The sequence below is a fragment of the Dromaius novaehollandiae genome, chromosome 1 (genome assembly GCF_036370855.1).
Source record: "Dromaius novaehollandiae isolate bDroNov1 chromosome 1, bDroNov1.hap1, whole genome shotgun sequence".
Taxonomy (NCBI): Eukaryota; Metazoa; Chordata; class Aves; order Casuariiformes; family Dromaiidae; genus Dromaius; species Dromaius novaehollandiae.
Window position 1 is genome coordinate 77963811 of NC_088098.1, and position 19812 is coordinate 77983622.

The 19812-nt window shown below is 41.3% G+C and overlaps 1 protein-coding gene across 7 annotated transcripts in view; it reads left to right on the forward strand.

The window, feature by feature from the left end:
* Positions 1 to 19812, forward strand: part of FAR2 (fatty acyl-CoA reductase 2) — a 151041-nt gene that overhangs the window by 89450 nt on the left and 41779 nt on the right. The window lies entirely within an intron of this gene.

Sequence of the window (19812 nt, forward strand, 5' to 3'; positions counted from 1 at the left end):
TATAGGAACATTGTCAGAGTGTGCAAGGATGTGACGAGGAAGGCTAAGGCCTATTTGCAATTAAATCTGGCAAGGGATGTCAAGGACAACAAGAAGGGCTTCTTCAAATACATCAGTAGCAAAAAGAAGACTAGGGAAAATGTGGGCCCTCTGCTGAATGGGGTGGGTGCCCTGGTGACAAAGGATACAGAGAAGGCGGAGTTACTGAATGCCTTCTTTGCCTCAGTCTTTGCTGCTAAGGCCAGCCCTCAGGAATCCCAGACCTTGCAGACAAGAGAGGAAGTCTGGAGAATGGAAGACTTTCCCTTGGTGGAGGAGGATCGAGTTAGATATCATTTAGGCAAACCTGACACCCACAAATGCATGGGCACCAGTGTGATGCACCCATGAGTGCTGAGGGAGCTGGTGGATGGAGGAGGCCACTCTCCATCATCTTTGAAAAGTCATGGAGAACAGGAGAGGTGCCTGAGGACTGAAAGAAGGCTAATGTCACTCCAGTCTTCAAAAAGGGCAAGAAGGAGGACCCAGGGAACTACAGGCCTGTCAGCCTCACCTCCAGCCCTGGAAAGGTGATGGAGCAGCTCATCCTGGATGTCATCTCTAAGCATGTGAAGGATAAGAAGGTGATCAGGAGTAGTCAGCATGGATTCACCAAGGAGAAATCATGCTTAACCAATCTGATAGCCTTCTGTGATGGAAAGACTGCCTGAGTAGATGAGGGGAGAGCAGTGGATGTTGTCTACCTTGACCTTACAGAATCACAGAATCAGAATGGTTGAGGTTGGAAGGAACCTCTGGAGATCATCTAGTCCAACCCCCCTGCTGAGGCACCACTGAAAATAGTCTAGCCCCATCCTCTCGGTAGTGGGGAGCCCAGAATTGGACACAGTATTCCAGATGTGGCCTGACCAGGGCTGAATAGAGAGGGAGGATCACCTGGGACCCACACTTCCTGACTTCAGCAAGGCTTTTGACACTGTCTCCCGTAACATCCTCATAGGCAAGCTCAGGAAGTGTGGGCTAGGTGAGTGGACAGTAAGGTGGATTGAGGACTGGCTGAATGGCAGAGCTAGGAGGGTTGTGATCAGTGGCGCAGAGTCTAGGTGGAGGCCTGTAGCTAGCAGTGTCCCCGAGGGGGTCAATCCTGGGTCAAGTATTGTTCAACTTACTCATCAGTGACCTGGAGGAAGGGATAGAGTGCACCCTCAGCAAGTTTGCTAATGATACAAAATGGGGAGGAGTGGCTGATATACCAGAGGGCTGTGCTGTCATTCGGAGAGACCTGGACAGGCTGGAGAGTTAGGCGGAGAGGAACCTCATGGAGTTCAATAAAGGCAAGTGCAGGGTCCTGCAGCTAGGGAGGAATAACCCCATGCACCAGGACAGGCTGGGGGTTGACCTGGTGGAAAGCAGCTCTGCGGAGAAGGACCTGGGAGTCCTGGTGGACAACAAATTAACCATAAGCCAGCAATGTGTTGTTGTGGCCAAGAAGGCCAATGGTCTGCTGGGCTGCATTAGGAGTGTTGCCAGCAGGTCGAGGGAGGTGATTCTTCTCCTCTACTCAGCCCTGGTGAGGCTGCATCTGGAGTACTGTGTCCAGTTCTGGGCTCCCCAGTACAAGAGAGACACGGCACTACTGGAGAGAGTCCAGAGGAGGGCTATGAAGATGATGAAGGGACTGGAGCATCTCTTGTACAAGGAGCTGCTGAGAGAGCTGGGCCTGTTCAGCCTAGAGAAGAGAAGACTGAGGGGGGGATCTTACCAATGTATACAAATATCTAAAGGAAGAATGTCAAGAGGATGGGACCAGACTATTTTCAGTGGTGCCCAGCAATAGGACAAGAGACAATGGGCACAAACTGAAACAGAGGCAGTTCCATCTGAACATGAGGAAAAACTTCTTTACTGTGAGGGTGACAGAGCACTGGCACAGGCTGCCCAGAGGGGTTGTGGAGTCTCCTTCTCTGGAGATACTCAAAACGCGTCTGGATGTGATCCTGTGCTATGTGCTGTAGGTGACTCTGCTTGAGCAGGGGGGTTGGACTAGATGATCTCCAGAGGTTCCCTTCCAATATAAATCATTCTGTGATTCTGTGATTCTGAACTGCCCTTAGAGCATGCATCATTTCTGTTTGCATTTCATTCAGGGTCCAGTACCATGCCTTCAGTGCAGACTACAGAGAAAGAAATTAAATCTCTTTATACGTAATAAGAAGGAGGGGGTAGAGAAAGGGAAGAGCTGAGGACATCACCCATAAAGTTTAGAGCGTAAGTCTGAGGAAAGGTTCCACAATAGACTTTGTGCTCCTTGTTGCCGTAATCACTATGGGATGTTTGAGCTGATGGTATCTGGGAGGATGAGAGAGGTTTGGGCCCCACATAGATCTCATTTCTCTTTTGCTCCTGCCTCCCACCACCAGCCAGAAAACCCTCAGTCAGGCCTGAGGAGCCTCTGTGCTGTTACTCTAACCGGAGGTGTTGAGTGTGACCAAAGAAGAGAATTATTGAGCTTTTTAATCTAATGCATGCAGAAGGGCTCTATACACAGCAGAGGACCACACTTACTAATATGCAGTTTAGATGGGAGGAGAGCACAAAGCAACTGTAGTGCAAGGCACTTATGGAGAAGAGCATCTTGAAGGTCAGGGAAAGATGAACTGTAATTGTTAAAAAGAATCTCTTGTATGTCCTTGTTTTCTGACTGACATGGCTTAGGATGGAGGCTTCATGTTATTTAGGCAGTGAGGAGAACACTCCTAGAAATCTCTAGTCTGGAAGATATTAACAGTTTCCGTAACAAAAGCCATACCCAGCTTTCTGCTACTACAGAGATTTTCGGAAAAGGTGAAAGGGAAGCAAGTATAGCACAGTGTGGGCTGATGCGAGTTTCCTGGGAGGAAGAGGGGATCGGGAGAAGAATCTCATATATCCCCATATTTTTCTTTGTAGAAGGCAAAAAGAAAGAAAGAACAGAAACATGAGTAAGAGCAAAAGTAGATGTGGCAGCAGTAATATGTCTTTGAGTCTGTGTTAATGAATTAAATGTAACAGCCAAGTCCTCATATCCGTGTGCATGCAAATATCCAGCTGGCCTCTCTTCCTCTATACCTACCACTTTTTGGTAAGAAAAAAATACACAAAGGGACAAGGCCAAGCTAGCGTATGCCTCAGTCCTAGGTCAGCCCGTGTCTGTTGAAGATGGAAGGTGTTTTCTGTGCTATAGGCACACTCCAGTGGGAGCCAACACTTAGAAGACCTGGTTTCTTTTGTAAGCTGGGTGATGTTAGGCAAGTCTTGTCACCTCTCCCCAATTTCCTTACCTGTGAATGGTTACCTTACGTGAGATCTCTCAGTTTTTCAACCTTGTGATCCTACTGTGTATGAATTCAGTACTGTTGCTGTTAATTGCAGAATGAGGGCCTTTTTTCTTAGCCAGGGCTTAGATTGCTAAAAAGAAGAAGAAGAAGCTGTCATCATGCAGGTACTATCTGCAGAGAGAGAATGACAAATAATAAAATCCTTGTTCCACCTATTGTCTCTCTCCCTGCATTTTAACAGAAGTAAAATGAATCTTCTGTATGCCCAGATTGGATACAGTAAGAAAACAAGACTACTTTGTGTATTGCCACCTTGTCTTCAAAAAGCAGTCACATTGGTGTTTGATCTTTTGTGGTCCTTACCACTTCATAACTACTGTATTTTTCAAAAGGTGGGTATGCTGACGTATTATAAAACCTCACCTTAATAATAGCACAATTGGACAAAGACCTGAGCACATGTTCTTAGACTCTTGCTTGTTGCATTTTGTTTTTCAGAATGTGTTTGTGCTCCTGAAAGTGGCAATGTGGGAGCCCATCTGCTTGTTAGGGATAAATAGCAAAATTGTAGATTATTTCCAGTAGATATTTATAAACATTGTGCTAGACTTCCACATATACAAATCTGGATATCACGTTTGAAAGTAACTTGAATGTGTTGATTTAATCTACTCTCCTTTAATCATTGCTAATGCTTTTAGAGTGTCTCTCTTTTGGGGAGCCTGTTTGGGAATTACTGATTGGTTTTCATGCATTAAGAAACCACTTCCTCTCTATTAGCATGTATTTTACTAGGAAAGACTGGATCATAAAAGAAATGAAACTGATGGACTGTGGCTTGACAGTCAATGTTTAACCTCTGTGGTAGTAGCTTGAAATGTTTCCTTGGAAACCAAGCGAAACAGAAAAATCTGTCATATTTAATTTTAAATTTAAATTAAATTGAAAAGCCAGTTGTACATTGTATTACCAGTCCAGTTTATCCTGAAGTACATCCATGTAAATGGAGGTATGTTTCTGTGCCTCTGTGAGTCTGCACATTGTCTTTGATTCAAAGATGAACATTTATCATGCAGCAATAAAAGAAAGCAAATAATTTAAGCAGGTGTCACAACTTTTACGTGGAAAAGTATGCTATTAAATTACCCTTTGTGATGGACTGAATTGGTTGCATAAAAAAATACATTCATAAGTAATTTGTCAAAATAAAATATTTATGGTTAGCTGCTTAGGAGGTTACAAAAACATATTTTAGAGAATATGTTTCATTAATTATTTAGCATAAGAGACTGAGTAACTGTTGCAATAAGCAAACATTCTTATAGTGGAGGCCCAAAGGTGTGGCTAAACTGAAGCCTTGCTTATGTCTGTAATAAAGTGCAAAGATTAACCTCCTACTGAAGGGAACATGAAAGAGCAAGCTCTAGCAACCCAAAGACATTGGTTCCCTGCTGCTACTTATAGCAGTGATATATATTTAGCCTAATCCAATTGCATGTTATCCATTCATTTACAGAAAACAGGCAATGCAGAAAAAGCTTTTTAAGAGGTGTTTTTGGGACTGGAGATTACTTCTGGTAAAAGTTCTTCTTAGACCATTACATTCCTATGTCAGCACTGATTTGGGATCTGTACTGTATCAAATGAGAACTGACATAGATGCCTCTGCGCTGATCTGTGAATTGAAGAGAAGATCCTTTTGTTTACTTGCCTTAGTTGCTGTGCATATATTCATTTCATTTGCCCATGTCTGTCTCAGTCACACATCAGCCACCTCTTCATCCCTCTCGGATGTTTCCTTCTGAGGACATTTTTCACTGCTTTTTTCTTTTTTTCTTTTCTTTTCTTTTTTTAAGATGAAACCACTGGATCACCAAGTAGCAATTTCCATATTTCCTAATTGTGTTAATTCTAGAGGATGCACTAGGGTTGCTACCTCTAGGCAGTTTTCCTGCAGAGAAATGCTAGCTTCTAATTAGAATGGATTGAAAACAGCTTATGGGGGAAAAAGGCATGAAGAGCAAAGCATAAAAGTAGTAGAGGTTATGTGCCTTTTTCCTGAATCTTATTTGCAAACTTTTGAGCCCCTTCTGCATAGCTTAACTGGCAGATCGGAAAAGACAGATTCAACTTGCATGCACTTTCTTTCTTCTTCTTACAGTCCAGTACCACAGTTATTTGTATCCTCTTCCTTTGTAAGCTTGAAGATCTGAAAAGAGTAATCTGCCCAGCCTGCTCAGAGGCAAGCACAGGCATCCACCGTTAACTGTTTGCTTGAAGGGCTTCTTCCAAGTTTGCATTACTGCAGTTCAACCATTTCTTTCCCCTTTCTTCTCCCATAGCGACCTCTGGTCTCCCTGCAGTCAGATAGAATAACAATGTACAGTTAAAGAAGAAATACTGATATTGATAAAAAGAATACATTCTTTCACAGGTCTGTTCACTCCAGTGTATCCTCCCCCTTTAAAACATGATTTCTCATGCTCCGGTTATAATAAGCTAATATTCCTAAACGTAAAATGTGTCTGCTTTTATTTCTTTGTCTGTTTTTAATAGAGGTTTTATTTTCACTCTGTTCTGCTGTTAATTTAGCACTTGAATTGCTGTCCCCAGGGAAGAGGCAATAAAGGAATGAGTATGACCTCTTGCAGGGCTGACCTGGAATTTAAGATAGCTAGGTTCTCTTCCCAGTTCTTCCACTGATCTGTTATGTGACCTTGGGCAAGTCATTTCAAACCTAGGTGTCATTTCCTCCTCTGAAAAATGGTATGGACCTCCTTTATAAAGAACTTCAAGATCTACTGAAGAAAAATGCTTTATAATAGTTAGGTATTAATGGAATATTTAATCCAAAACTATTTACAATCCAAAAGACATGTCTGGAGACTTTCAGCTATCCTTCTGTCCCTTCAGCCTCAAGTCTAATCTAGAAGGTTCAGGGCCATTTAATCAGTATCAGTTTCCAGCCACTCATACAACTTTGAGGTGGTCCTCTTTAAATCTGCTTTCTGAAGCTAGGTGCCTATGGAAATAACAAGTTCCCTGGAGTGCAGATGCTCTCTAGGAAAGCAATCAGCTTTGTATGCTTGACAACAGATCAGTCATTCACTAATAGATGTTCACATCCCTGACAGTTGAGAGAAGCAACAGAAAATGAAACCAGAGTGGCTGAAAGACATCTATGCCAAAAAAAACTAAATAAAAAGAAAATAAGGCAAAGCCAGTGCCTGGAAAAAGGAGCATTCAGTGCAAGTAAAAGCAGGCAAGTTCAGCACTGAGAAAGGAAAGAGTAGGTTACTAAAGTATAATTAGATTTTTAAATTAATTGCATATGGTTTTATTGAGGTGGTGAAATGAGGCTTCAAACCATACTAAACATTTGTATGGATAAAAAATATTATGAGTAGCAAATACAGGCAATATTATAACATAGATTTAAATACTTGAAACAGTCCCTCCCTCCTATAAAGCAGGATGAGACCTAATGGGAAGTGGTGATTCCCCAGCTGCCAGGTGCAGAGTTCTTAAATCTTGCTCTGAAGCCACCCTTGTAGCCATTGTCAGACAGGGGTGAGAACAAATAGACCTCAGGTCTGATTCTGCATGGTAGTTCCTGTGTGCGTGGATAATTTCTCTGGTTACACTTTGTTTTGTACTTCTGTCCTCTGGCAGGCACTGTATTTATTTTACTCACCACTCCATTTCCCTTCTTTTCATTAATTTCTGTTGTAACAGCAATGAAGTTCAGCTCAAAGGCATAGTCAAGCCCATATGCTGGCATTTTGCCAGGGCTCCTGAGCTGTAATACTGAAAATAAAAGATGCCAAGACATGCCATTTCTATTCTAGAAACTTCAGCAAAATCTGTGAGGCCAGCAGCGCTGCTGCAGGTGTTTGTTTTAGCAGGTCACTTTTAGAAACTAAGTGAAAATATTGGTAAAAGGCAAGAGAAATGCTATTTGGTAAATAGTATCCCTTTTGTTGTGGAACTGGCTACTGGCTTTCTCACTCTTTGTCTGTTTGTTTTCTGTTGAAGGCATGACATGCATTTATGCACTCACTTCTCTACTGCAATTTGTCTTCTTGCTTGAATAACATAAACAAAGGTGACAGCTACCCAGGATGCACTTCGTCCTGGTATTTGGTGAAGAAAGAACATGTAGCACAGGCTGCATTTTAGTGTCTAGTCTGTGGTCTGCAGTTCAGATGAGACCTCCAAGACAAGGCTCACTGCTTTAATATTATTATTTATTGTTTGACAGATGTAACAGGTTTGATGGAAGATGATACCTTTGTAATACATCTATCAGCTCTTTCAGTTTAATCTGATTAAACCTTCTCATACACTTACTTAGGTAAGCTAGATGGGATGAGTCGGAGTCAGAAAGATTAGGTGATTTCCTTATGATCACAAAAAGGTCAGAGGAAGGAATTTGAGGGGCATCACCCCTAACTTGCACATAATGGCACTCAATGAAATTAGGGAAAGGGCAGGTGGCACAAAATCATCCACCTTCTCTGTATCTCTACTCCTTGTGCTGGTCTTGAGCTCTCAGTATTGTAGCAAGGGTGTGGGAATCAGCAATGGGTATGGAGTAGGGAGCTGAATCTGGTAGATCCAAGTCAATGTGTTAGTCTCTGGACCAGCTGTCCTCTCTAATGAAAGTGTGGATATCATACTGCGGGGAAACCCTCTATATGGACTGTCATATACAAAATAACAGCTATACACATGGCATCAGTGGTGCTATTCCCATTTACACTGATTAAACATAGACATAGTCTGTGTGATCATACTGCCTTCATTAAGTATGAAAGAGAAGATAGTTAAAAAGCAGTGTTTCCTGTCTTAAATGTTTCTCGAGTGACTGACAAACAGGACTTGTAGAGATTTCCTCATTTGTTGCTCGTGATGATACCACCATGGCTTTCAGCATCTTTTCTAGGATTAAACTGTGACTCTAGAAGGGTAGGGCTGACAGGTTCACTTATCCTCCAGAGTCTGTCCTTGAGTAATGGGTATTGCATATAAACATTTTATAATACTTACGAACAAAGACATCAGCACTTGTGTTGTCTCTCTGAGGACTTGTGTCACTTAGCTTGGTATAGACATTTCTTTCCTGACAGCAGAAATTCACTGTAGGCGTAATTCTGCTGTGGTGTGTAGGCAGGGACTCTTGGGGAACAGATGGTTCTGGGTGAGCAGACTCCAGTGACTAAGACCAACTCTCAGAAAAGAATAAATCTATCAAGTTAATTTGCTGAAGAATAAAAATATGAAAGATAACTGTAGTATAAACACAAAAATGAACTATGAAGCAAGGCTGCCTATTATATACTTGGCAGTGGTATTTCTTTCTGGTGAAGAGAGAAACTGCTTTTTAACAGCTCTGCTATGAAAAGACTTCTCTGAGCAGCTTCTAATGCGTAATAAAATATAATGTATAATAAATGCTAATGTATTTATCATAGAGCACAGGAGGGCATGAAATCAGGCACCAAGCAAAAACTTGAAACTCAGAATGGAAATAAGGAAATCTGTGATAGCAGAATTTTTGTTGCTACAGATTTGCTTCTATCTGCTTGAAGGTGGCATAGGAAACTACTGAGAATTTCTGATGAAGGTCAATGTAAGTCTGCTTTTTTTATGTGACACCTTCAAAGATCTCGAGAGAAAAACCACAACAATAAATCATATCTGGGATGGCCAGCTGTACCTTTGAGCCATTGGTAACAATTCAGATATAGTTGCTATGCCTGAGATGTCTCCCATGACCAGCAGAACCAGACTATTCACTAGGTGCCAGATCTGTTTTGTGGATCATCAGCTATGAGGGGAATTGAGACAGCAGGGGACCTGTGTTGCATGTCTCTCCTGGGTCTGTCCTGTTGTAGAGCTGTGGGCAACTCAAAGGAGCTCCAGTAATTTCCAATCTGTGAGGCCTAAAAATGCCACTTTCTACAGCTTTCCAAAAGAATGAGGTTTGCATACAGAAAGATTTCCAAATACGTCTTATAGACTCACCAATATACACAGCTAAAATGGACAAATTATTCAGTTAAACTCATTTCAACTCACTAGTGTTAATAAAAATATACCTATTCCTTAAGGCTCATGGTTTCATTATCAGTTCAGATAATACCTATCATGACCAATTTTGAAAGATTTCAATCATCAGGTTTCTAAGAGGGTGGGTTAAAGTCTTTCCCCATGAAAGATATTTTTCACCACAAAAGAAGTACCCAATACTGAAGGCTATTTACTTGGTCATAAATAAGCTCTCTAGAGGTCCTTACCAGTCTTTTGATATGCCAGACTTGCAGATATGTATGTTTTATTTCTGAGGTGTTCAACAAGTCCACCAGCCAGGAATTAGATAAATGTCATCTCCATTTTACCAATGGGAAAAGTAGAAGTGGTTAAATATGCAATATGTCTTACTCACCAATATTTTTCCAGGATTCATTTGATTACTATATTGACCAGAATACAATTCAAGTTCTGTTAGCCCAGGAAGAGATTATTTTGAAGTGTGTATCTTCAGCAAAATTTTTAATTTAGAGCAGGCTGCAGTTTGGTGGGAAATTCTCAATCATCATATAGCCAGTTTTCCAAAAAATTCTTATACTGGTTGAATATTTTGAAGCAGTCAAAGCAGAGCTTCACTTGTGTTTAGTACAAACAGTACTAAGCGGTCTGGGACTTTATTCTACCTTCATTCACTGTTCATTCTTCTCTGCTTGCGTTAGATGATTCAGGGCATTGTGTTGGATAACGTTTCTTTGTGCCAGTTCTTTTTCTTTTACTAGATACTGTGGAATCTGAAAATGGAATACAGAAGCCAGGGAAAATCTCCATACCACTGTCCAGTCAGGGAGCACCTACCAGAGACAAGTGCATTTAAGAAGAGAGAACGATGTCCCTACTGTCATTTTATTTACGAATAAAGTTCCCTCATTTCATGCAAACTTTTGCCACTCACAATCACTGGAGAGCTGAAGAATTCAGCCAGTGGCAGAATCAAGGATTTAACTCACTTTCCAAGTTGGAAGCAACCACATCAAGGGTGGTTGAGCTTGTCATCAGACTTCTAGGTTCTGTTGTTTAACCTCTTCTCTTTGGCACTTAAAATACAAATATCCATTTTCAAAAGAAATGACTGCATATTTTTTGAACCATTCTTAGCTACAATAACAGATATTTAACTGCTGAGCAAAAACCTGCCCATACAAAACGTTCTGCAGTAATGTTTCAGAATTGGCATCTGGCCTTGGAAAATCATAGTCTAAACTGCTAACCTCTTTTGAGCAACGCACAAGGAAATGCATATCTGTGTGAGTGGCTGCAACCCCAGACTCAAAGCTGATGGTTCTTAGAAAGTGGGCTTTAATCTTGGGGAATCATCCCTTGAGCATCCCTTTCTGTAAAGGCAAACACCGTGTTGTCTCCCATACCTCATGTGGCATAGATGGCTCTAGCACTGTCTGTTGTCATTATTCATTAATTTTTATTCCTCTTAGTTCTTAGGCTGATGGTCAGATAGTACTACACAATTTGAGCCTCCTAAGGAGATGCTTTCTGGCAGGAGGGAGGGAAAGAAACTGAGCATTTCAGAGAATCACACCTTTCAGTGTAAAAGGGAAGATATCTTACTTTAGCAGGTTTTTACTTTCTCTGAGTTAGATGAAATTGCAACACTCTGCTGACTAACGAATTGTGTAAGTGAAAGGGAGATAATAGCTGTGCTTGGAGAGAGAGGATGCTAAAATTGAATGCTTTGGGTTTGAAAGAGATCAACCACCATAAAATGTTCAATATAAGGAAAATTGCATGGAGCAGGATTTCCCTCCCAATCCTTCTTTCCTCTGAGCCCCACTGACCTGTTGAGTAAAAAACACTTTTGCTGGAAAAATGTGTCTGAAAACAGCACACCTGTCAAGTTACAGCAATCCAGTTATGTGAGACTTGTCCATTAGCTCACATACCGGTGGAAAATCCAAGATAAATTTACCATTGGGGAATATGCTACCGCAAAGAACATTTTCTGCAGCTGTAGCACAGCAATACTTCCACTCTCTTGCTTTGGGACTCCATGCAACTGCTCAGTGTATCATAGGTCTGATATACTGGTAGGTTTGCCACTTTGCTGTACAAATGTAAAAAAAGAGAAGCATTCTGAGCTGAGCACAGAAAGTCACTGAATACAGGGATTTCTTATTCTGTTAAAAGTGCCTTGGAGCCTATAGATTACAAGTGTCATTCAGTGGAAGGCTGGAGATAGCACTTAAAGTTTGAATCCAAAGATGAGAGTCTGAGTATCCATCTGGATATGTGACAAAGGCTATCCCATACTGATGGACTGATACAGCTGGTCTTTCAGGGTGGTGAGTCAAAGGTGCTAGCCTTATGTTGTGTCCTAGGTCTGATTCTCCCGCTTTAGCCTGAAGGCTTGAGACAAAGCAGAATTAAGAGATTATAATGTGCTTGATTAAGAGGTACACTGATAAGAAACTAATAAATCAATTACCTATTATCCTGAAAGCGCACACAACTATAAAACTATAATTATAAAACTTCTGATTATCATTCTTAAATCTTATGAATCATATCCAACCACTACTGAATTACTATTCCATCCCCTTCCCTCCTCACTATTGAGTATTAGAGCAAGTGTGTTCCTCCTTATTACACTCCTCTGTGCCAAGTCTTTCAGACAAAGACCTCATGGTGGGTCCAGCAGGTTGTCCAAGGTGGGGTCCTTCTCGCATACAGATGGGCTCAGGTCCAAAGATCAGCTTCATCACTGTCTATAGGCATCCACACTCCCACCATCAAAAGATCCTGCCCTCCTTTATTCTTTATCTGATTTTATAACTTCTCCCTGATTTTTCTGTTTCTGGACCCCCCCTTTTTACAACTCTTCCACCTCTCTTCATCCAAACTCCTCTGAAATAAACAGTTTTCCCCTAATTACTTTTTTCCTTATTACTCACAGTTCTGTTTTATCCATACCCACACGGAGTGTTTCCAGTATTGTTAGTAGGCAATCTGGGCCTTGTATGGTATTACTGACATGGTTGCCTAGGTACAGGTGACTTTGCAAGACTTTAGACCTCAAAACTCCCCTGCAATTATCTGGTTCATACTGGCAACGTATTTTTTCTCTCTAAGACAAATTATTCTATTTTAGCCTTGACTCGTCTACCTCGTTCTGATGAAGCACAAGCAGTTTCTTATCTTGTGCACAGTCTGCATACCAGAGCAAGAGTTTTTCACACACTGTTTTTGTGCTCAGGCAGCACTGTTGTCCTTGAACTGTTTTAATCACTTTCCTGCTTCCCAGCAGAGGCCTTAGCTATTTATAAGGCCTGATGCTTCAGCGGGACCTCTGGTTACACCTTATCACTCAGTAGTAGTGTCTACAGAAGGAGGTATGCTGTAAGTACACAGACATCATAGGCCACCTAGTTTTGGTCAGGTCTTTAAACATAGGACTTTTTTCTAGGGGACCTGGAAAACTGGTGGGCTGCCTCTGCTGAATATGACAGAACAAGTGGTGACTTAATGTAGAGATGAGTTGTGCTTGCCTCAGTTAGCCTCACACAAGTAGCCCTTTGTGGAAACCCTTATTTGTGAAACCACTATGTGAGGCGGGAGGTGCATTTCAGTACAGGTAATTTTGGTACATTTCTTGCTTCCCCTCCCTTATCCCCAGGTTTTTTACCAGTAGATTAAGTCATTAACGTAATTTATTACCTTGTAGGACTGGGGCCAAGGGCAGAGGCTCATTAACAGTAATCCCTGCTCAGACAGATGGGGAGACTTTTGTGTACAAACAACTTTTTGGTGTTCAAACATTAGCTGAAAATGTTGCTCATTCTGCCGATGTATTGGCAAGTGACTTGTTGCACTTGAAACATAATCAGCACAAGTGCTCACTTGTCTGCCTTGTATGAACTGGGAAGCATAAAATTAAGTGGTGAAATCTTGCTCTGGGAGCTAAGGACAGGGCAGGCAGAAAACATAAATGCAGTTTCAGCTCATGTGAGTTCTCCTGTTTCATCTCCATTGGAAGAAGTATGAGCTGAAAATACATCTTCAGGGAAAAATAACTTTTCTGTTAATAGATCTATGGTACTTCTGGTATTTTGTGAGTAAAACAAAGGTTGCATGTCAGGATGAAAAATGTTTTGAGTCATAGAGTCTCTGATCAGAAAGTTTTAATAGTATGGCTTTAGCTGGGACAATTGATAGGAATGCCTGTGATGCTAAGTCAGGTTTACAATGGTCTGAAACATCCTGCAATTCTTTTTTTCATTCTCTTGAGAGATGCCAAAGTAAGGCCTAAAAATTGAGCCTGGGTTCAGGACACTTGATATGGCTCTCTTGATCCTCTTTAAAACGTGAGTGTGGTTTTTTCTTTGTTAAAATATCTGAATTACTTTACCAAAAAAAAAAAAAAAAGAGAGAGAGAAAAAATAATCCTATTGTATCTACCTGGCTGCAAACAAAACTCATTCTCATCTTTTGCCGCCTTAAACATGAGAAGTCTTGCACAAAGTGTGAAAAATCAGTTGGCTTGTCTCTTACAATCAGCGCTGTCAAAATGGTCTAGCTAAAGGTATAAGGGCTATGGCAGGATAGGGAGGAATTTTTTCACTTGTGTAACTGAGCCATCTGTGGTAACACTCTGGTCTTTGTACCAGGAAGCCAGCAGCATCTGCTCCTGGTAAGTGTTACTGAAAAGTGTCCTGAAAAGTGTTACTATTACATGCTTACATTAATTGCTCTCCTAACAACAGCTATCTTTATTCTGAAGCAAACCTACACCTCCTGTTTTGTGAGACCCAGACTAGTGGAAAAGGGAGTGTGCATGCCGAAAATCCAGTGTGAACTTCATGGGCCAAATTTGCCTTTACATCAGGGTTATATGATACAGTTCAGTGGGACTGATTTCATTTTTATTTTATACCCATGCAAGGAAGAGGTGAAATGTGAGACTGTTTAGTATGGACAGATCCAGTTGATTGAACCATTGTCAAAAGAGGTCTAAAATGCAGAAAGCAGTCCATATTTTGTACAACATGCAAAGAGCTTGGAGTCGGAGAGAAGCTCTGAGCTGTGAATCTGTCTGTCAGGCTTGCATGTAGGATTCTGCAACCATTTCTGAAGTGTTTCTATGGATTCTTCTAAGAATTGACCATAATCAGGGCATTAATTACAGTGGGTCTCTGGTAACAACTATATTTACAGACCCACTCTGCACTGTAAGTAGCTGGACTCTATTTTGACAGATGGTTCTATCTTCTTAAAGAAGTTTTAAATTCCCTAAGCTGAAGGCTTCTTGGATGGAAATCAAGGATTACTGGTAACTCTATACTTCCTTGTTTCCTTGGAATAGTGACACTACAGAAAGTCGGTTTATAGTGGTTAAGTCATCCTTTCTTAGATTTTTTTCTTAGACTTTCTTCTTCACTAGACTTAGTCTCTTCTTCACAAGTGACTTCTCTTCCTGTAGTGTTTCTGTAGTTTCTGTTGGACTCATAACCTGCATTGCCTTCTGATCATCATCCAGTAATTTTCCAGGTTACCTAGGGTCTGTGCTGCATATAAACTTGCTATGAGAATATAAAATATGATTATCATTCAAGTGACAGCAAGGAAAGAAAGGAGGAGCTGAAGCAGATATTTGACAGGCGGAGGTACATGGGTTTAGTGGGTTTTTTTAAGCACTCATCAAAAAATTACACTGATTGAAATTATTGCTATGAAGAACACAACATAAAAATGTAGGTGGAATAGATGAGAAGGCTGAAGTATTCTTACCAGACTTGATTACAGAAGCAACAAACTGAAACTCAATGAGCTGTATTATACACCCTGTTCAAGCTAATGATCCCTTGAGATTTAGATTTAGGGAAGCAGCTCTGCAGACTGCAACTTGAAGACTATGGAGCTTGAGCTCTTTGGATCAGCTTTCTTAAGAAGCTGGCCTCCATGCAGCATCTGCAGACAAAAGCAATGCCACTGTTTATGATTCAGCACATGGGGGTAGATACCAGCATCTTCTCCACACCAAAGAAAAATGATGAAATTGAGAAATTGTCCTAGGTTAATGCAAAAGTTCTATGTTTAAATGATTGTGCTATTTGGCAAGATCTATATACTGAATGTTCTTGGGACCATTTTCAGGCACTCTGGAGTGGCTGGCAGGAAATGGCTTGCACTCATGCCATTACACTTTCTTATCTTCCAGAACACTGTGGCCACCTGTGGGCTACCTGTTGGGAAAAGCCCCTGTCCCAAGCTGACTCCCAAACTCTTCCCAGGGACTTGTTCATTTTTCTGATAGTTGGTTCAGGCCAAAACTGTGCTGACACCATTCTAACAGTGAAACAGTACAGATGATTAAGATTTGATGCCCAGAATATAACCTGGCACTGCTTAATTTACAGGTATAGGTATGAGTACAAAAATCATTGCCCCTCTCAAGTGGCGGTACTTCACCACAAGGCCCTTCCCATTGCCTGACTGCCAGTTCCTCATGACCCAGAATCTTCTAGCATGCTTACTGCTCAACTTACACATTTCCCAGATTTTCAGCTCTCTAGGCTTCAATGTCATCTCACCACAATGTGTGCGACAATCTCTTTGTATTTGAGTAGCATTAACTGTTTGATGCACATGTCTTGATTTGTTCAACTTCTGTTCTGTGTGACATTATAGGAATTTTTTTCCTTTCCAATTTTCACTGAGTTTAACATTGGTGCCCACATTAACCGTGACTGTCTTCCTGAGAGCATTCTCTCTTTTATGCATCAGGAAGAGGAAAGAATGAAGTCAGGGTCTTAAAGAAGTATATATGGAATTGCCAGATGCCCACCTTAGGCTGCCACAACTGCAGCAATGATCTCTTTGGAAGAGCTCTTTGGAGGGGTGTCAGGTTCAAAGACTGTCTGAATCTCTCCTGGATGTATCTACAGGTGCAGTAGGGCCCAGATGCATCCATAAAGTCGTTCTTGAAACAAAATCTTGGATTGCATACCACTATTATGTATTAGTACAGGTAACATGCTACCTGCCTCAACTGTATCTGCGCAATGGCCAGTGTACCTGGCTATCCTTTTTAGTAGCGTCATAGCAGATGGTGAGGATTTGGCTGTGAAAAGGTTGCCTGAGTGCCTCTAGTCATGCGGATCCCTCAGTGAGTTTTCGTCAGCATTCAGTCTTCACTGTAAAGTGCCACTGTAAGTTCATGTGTGGTCTAACACACAGCGATGCTCATGGCCAGACCACTGGCCACATCTGTGGGGCTCAAACAGTTTTAGCCTCCTGAGGACATGACCGTTTGTACAAACAAGTACTGCTATGCTATGCCATCAGCTGGTTGTGTTTGTATTGGGTCAGCTGTTTTGCAGCTGGCTGAGGAGGTCATCATGTTAAATTTAGTCTGGGGTGGCTGCCTCTTTTTCACATCATTCAGTCCTGTGAAACTGAGAGTGAAGTCACTGAGAATGACTTCTCTGCAGCCAGGACTACATCTCACTCATTTGCAGGGCTGTGCTGTGTCTTCTTTCCTTCTCTGTGATCTAATCTGGTGAGAAAAAATCTGTGTATGCAGATAGCTGAGTCTGGCCTGTCCCATCACAGACTGAAGGGCTTATGCGCTAGAGGGAGAGACACACTCCCTACTAATGGTCAGTGTGCAAGGGAGTCATATCTGAAAGCATTCTTTGCAGCTGTTGCCTGCATGTGACCCCCCCCTTCCTGAAACCCTTACTCTGTACAAATTGCATGACTATGCACCTACATCTTATATTTTCAGAGGGGAAAAACCTTAGAGTCTAGCTGCTATTTTTAAGTCCTCCTATCTCCATAGACTCCTAAAAAGCAATCTGATTTTTAAGTACTTCAAAATGAGAAGCATCTTGGTCATTTTTTTAATGTCTCTGAGAATCAGGCATCTGTGTTTGCCACAGCCTCTGCTTCTGGCTATTTAGTCTTTGGAGACTCAGCAAATGCTGTTTCTTGGTGCCCAAGCAAGGTCTAGTAGTGAAGCTTCAAAGAATTGTTATTAAGGCAATGAGTATGGAGAAGCAGATCTAGATCCTATGTCTGGATGACTTTGTACTTATTAACATTTTCAATTACATAAATTGATTCTCGTAGTGCTCAGTTGTGAATTCTATGTGGCAGGAGTTGAGGAAGGGGAAATGGATGGGACTCTGGTCATAGCTAGCTGTTCCTGGCCTGCTTTGGCAACTGACTCCCCTCTCACCTTTCTCCCTGTCACATTGGGGCATAGCGTTGAGAAGGCAAACAGTTGTGGAAAATGAATGAGAAGAAATATGTTAAACTGTTCCTATAAAGAAAGTTTGAAGTGTTATCATCCCCCTTCCCTGCACTCAAATTTGTCCCTTGTTTTAAGTGTCAACCATACCATCAAATTGTGATAGCAATGTATTTCTAAATATCATACAGGGGCACAAGACTAGTCGGTGATGAGTGTAATAAGGCTCCATATTCTGTCAGTGGCTTGTCCACTCACCTGTATGATGGCGTTGTAGACCACAGAAAGCTTTCCCATGTCTGTCAGGTCCTTAATACTCATGTCTACAATGCCCCTCTTTGAAAGAGCTCCTTTTTGTGTTCCAGAGTAACCGACACAGTAACCTGAGTATTCTTGCAAAAAAAAAAGCAGCAGGCTTTGTCAGCAGCCAAATTTCAAGGAAATTGGCCATTTAAGACCACATCCTAAGCAGCTGGCTGTACATATTAGCCTTAGCTGACCTAGATGGAAATTTATTGTCTGTGATCTCTCTGTTTCTGTTGTCATTATCTTTAAATAATCAGCTGTTTTGTTTACTAGATGTTTGTCAGGAGTACTGAATTTCCACTACATTAGCTTTGCTCAAGAGAAAGCAATAACACTAGATTGAAGCACAAGCTGTTTGTTTTCCTATAATGAGGGACACTCTGGTACATGCTTTCGAACTGATTAGATGAATTATGTTTTATTTGCCTTGAGAAGAACCATGCTTAAAAGCAATTTTCTGAAGAGGAAACGAGGCAGAGAGTTCACAAGGGAAAAAGGGACTGACTATCCTGATTAACACTGCCTGAGCTGCATTTTCACACATTTCTTGGCTGAGGAATTCTGATGCTTATTGTTGGGAGTGTACCAGGCTAAAAATTAATTGCAGGATAATTACTTTAGGCCAAGAAGCTGCCCAGTTATTTTATAGATTTGCTACAATGGCAATTCTAAAAGTGGTTGTGTTTTCTTCATTTCTTCTACATTTCTTCAAGACTGTGTTGGAGGGGTTTATCAGCAGAAAACACAACGGGGATGTATTTGACAAACTCTCTTGTCAGAAATAAACTGCAGAGATCAGGCTGGCTTTTACAGAGCTATTTTCATGATTTTGGTACTTTCAGTAGTTTAGATTTGTGTTGGTCACTTTTGTGCATTTATGATGCTGCTGTTGAAATCACAGAGGAATACACAAATCAGGGAGTTATTCTATATATCTATATATAGACTGTTCCCTAGCACTTGTACACCAATACATTGTTCAGAAAAGGGGATTTCAAATGCTTTCTTTCTGAAATTATTCCACACACTAATGGACACCATCTTCTGTAAAGGATTTGCTGCTGTGATGTTTTACCCCTTGGCCTATATTATACTTGGAATAAATTACTTTTATTTCCTTTACAGAACCAATTCCAGTTTATATTTTCCTGAATTATGCTAAGCAATCCCATCCATTTCTTTTTTGTTATACCTCTGAAAGGATGGAAAGTTTTTTGTTACTGTTGTTTTAGCTGAACTGTCTCAATCATTTCCTCATATATGAGATGCTTTGGCCAGCCTTTTGATGAAGTTTGTGGGAATTCTCTGTATTTCTTCCATTTTAGGTGTTCTCATACAGTAGCGCCTTGAAATATGCATACTACAATAGAAGTTAACGTCCTCTGCTAATCTTCTTAGAGAAGCCTAATATTCCAACATCTATTAAACAGACTTGGCCCCGTTGTACCCCAGCCAGAGAAGTCCATTTTGTATTGGTTTTGCAAAAAAATGCTGGCAACACCTAGTTAAAATATCATAATTTGGATGCCCAAACTGATTGCTGTTGTTATACCACAGCAGAAGGTTACCTTTCCAGGCTACACTCCAAAACTTCATGCTTTCTGGGTCAGTCACCAAACTGTTTGGCCCTGATTCAGTAAAGTGAGTAAGCACAAACGTAGCTTTAAATAGCCTCACTGAAAATAGCTATCAGTGCCAACAGGAGTGGTCATGGACATGCAGAGGGACAGTGGTGAGTGTTACCCCAGCCATTCAGCTAAGGGCTGGGATACCAGAGCTGCTGTACAAGCTGCCAGTGCTGGAGCAGGAGAGACCGCTTGCTGCAGAAGGGAGCTACAGTGAGTTACAGACTCTGTTGATAGCACCATTAAGAGCGGTAGCCCGTCTTCACCACCG